The following is a 2659-nucleotide window of genomic DNA, read 5'->3' on the forward strand; positions in this document are numbered from 1 at the left end:
AAAGAAACACACCCTTGATCCAATGACTCGCAAGAGCTAGAAAGAAACACACGATCCGTGTGATTCTTCCTGATTGGTGGGATGCACATTAGTACCCACTCCGGACTCCGAAACCCTGATACTCGGAAAGAGTTTGTCCAGTTTGTACACGAAGTGCGTCCAGTTTTTGCCGTGACCCTCTACTCTTTCGCGCATGCTATGTGGGTGATATGATGATACCATGCCAAGTTTCAACATTTTCAGGATTCATTTTGTAGTGATTTTCAATTTCACGGTCATTTAGCTCTCTAAACAATTAGGTAAATGACCGAAAAACAATAAATGATGTTAGAACATGTTGGAAATTGATGATATCGCTTTAAATGCTGCATACTGAACACAAAAGAAGTCCGGAGTTTAAATAAGTTATTAAAAATAAAAAAGAGGTGCAATGCTGGTTAATTTGCTTCAAGCCATTCGGAATAGTGTAGACTGCACTGCACATAGCTCAGTGCAATCTATGCTATTCCGTAGGCTTGAAGCTAATCAACATGTAGGTGAGCATTGCAACTCTTCGTCATTGTCTGTGCACTCACGGCTTATAAACCGCTCATACTGCCTCTCTCTTGGCGAGGTGGGACTAAAAACAGCTTGCCATAACCTCATTAGTACCGGTTCGTGGTAAGAACCGGCACTAAATGGTGATGGTGGGGCCATAGCCTAACCGCAGGCTGATGCAGCCTCTTTAGTACCGGTTCGTGGCATGAACCGGTACTAAAGGTTCGCCACGAACCGGTACTATTGATCGCCGCCACGAACCGGCACTAATGTACACATTAGTGCCGGCTCTAATTCAAACCGGCACTAATGTGCTTCACGTTTGACCCTTTTTCTACTAGTGATCCCTCCTTTCGGCGTGCACCGGGAGAAGGGACAGCAGGCCTCTAGAACCCCGCCTCCCGTGATTCTGTATGGGAGAGGGGCGATCAGGTTTTTGGGGAGCGCACTCGCGCGACTGCTGGCAGCGACGACTTCGCGAACGACGACTTCTTCCTTGACCTCGGCAACCTCATCCTCAACGACATGGGCGACAACGTCAACGCCGTCGGTGCTGCACCCGCGGCACCGTATGTTATTCTATCCTTCTTGTTCGAGATCGTGGTAGAACTCATGTTTCTAGTATGTGCCCTATATGTGATCTGTTCATCTAGTATGCTAGTTCGTATGATTAGTTTAATCTCTGCTATTGCTGTCATGATCTATTTCCTATTTATTCGGATTAAATCTCGTAGTAATTTGCTCATTTTTCCAACACATATCTGTGCATATAGTGTCTGAAATACTAATTATTTGGATATCCGTGACTAAGCTGCATTGGATTTATGAACCTGCTGCTGCACTATATAGATGTCACAAGAACCGTACACCACCTCCATCTTTGCACTACAAAATCTGACTATCAATTCATCTTGACCTCTCTCTCAGCTACAAAGCCTACAATACAATTGCAGCTATCCTTGCAGCAATGGCAACCACACGGGCGACCGCTGCCTTCTTGGTTGCAATCATGCTCCTTTTTGTGTGCATCCGCGCACATGCCGGCGGCGCAACGACAAGGTCAAGGTGGTAGACCTCGTGGTAGAAACCTGCAAGAACGCTTCGAGCAGCTGCCGCAACAAGCACCTGAACGTCACCCAGGAATTCTGCGTGCAGACTCTCCGGTCCGACAAAAGGAGCTCTGAGTCCAAGGACCTCCGCGACCTGTCGCTCGTCGCCGTTGACATCCTCAAGATCCACGTGGCGGCTGCCGGTGGCAAGGTGAAGGAAGCACTCCAGAAAGCCAAGAAAGGTACGGAGGAGGCGCTCGGCCTCAGGTATTGCCAGGTGGATTACGATGCTGCTATCGGTACCCTCGGCCTCTGCGACGCCATGCTCAGGGACTTCCGTGTCTCCATGGGCGACGCCGACGGCCCGTGGTTCTTTGAACTGCCCGAGTGTGTGGAGAAGGCGACTGACCATGTCAGCGACTGCCGGCATGAGCTTCCCATGGAAAGCCAGACAGTTATCAACGATAACGAGGAGTTGATCAAGCTGGGCGGCCTGAACAATGTCTTGCTAGGGCCATATGACTTTGATAGTTAATAATCTACTAGTCATCAACCCGTGCATCAGCACGGGCTAGCACTTCTAATATTAAATACTCCCGCCAGATATTTTACTCTGTATATAAGATTTATTTGAAGTAAAACAACGTAAAGTTTGACCAACTTACAGAAAAAATATCAATATTCTCAATGTGCAATCAATAACATTAAATGCGGCATGAATCTTAATTTTTATACTCTGTGACTTTAGTATTGTACATGTTAATATTTTTCAATATAAATATGCTCAAACTTTATGAAGTTTGACTTCAGGCAAATCTTATATGCAGACTAAAAGGAATTATTTGGAGAAGTAGTATGTAACACTGTAGCAAATAATATATCAAAGTTTGATTTCTGCAATTCTTGATTACGCTAAGCACCATAGGTTATTTGTATTTTATATTCTTATATTAACCAATAAATTCTTAAAGAAAATCTTTCATGATTGAATTGGAGTTGTGTGATAGATTAATCGTATTTCACTATCATATTTGTGCAAAGAAAATCATAAGAGGATTTCTTTTCAGATTAAT

The 2659-nt window shown here is 44.7% G+C and overlaps 1 pseudogene; it reads left to right on the plus strand.

Annotated features, from left to right (window-relative positions):
* The first annotated feature begins 1504 nt into the window (after positions 1 to 1504).
* On the plus strand, positions 1505 to 2121 carry LOC125525472 (annotated as a pseudogene).
* The last annotated feature ends 538 nt before the right edge of the window (positions 2122 to 2659 follow it).

Source organism: Triticum urartu, chromosome 7, assembly GCF_003073215.2.
Source record: "Triticum urartu cultivar G1812 chromosome 7, Tu2.1, whole genome shotgun sequence".
NCBI lineage: Eukaryota > Viridiplantae > Streptophyta > Magnoliopsida > Poales > Poaceae > Triticum > Triticum urartu.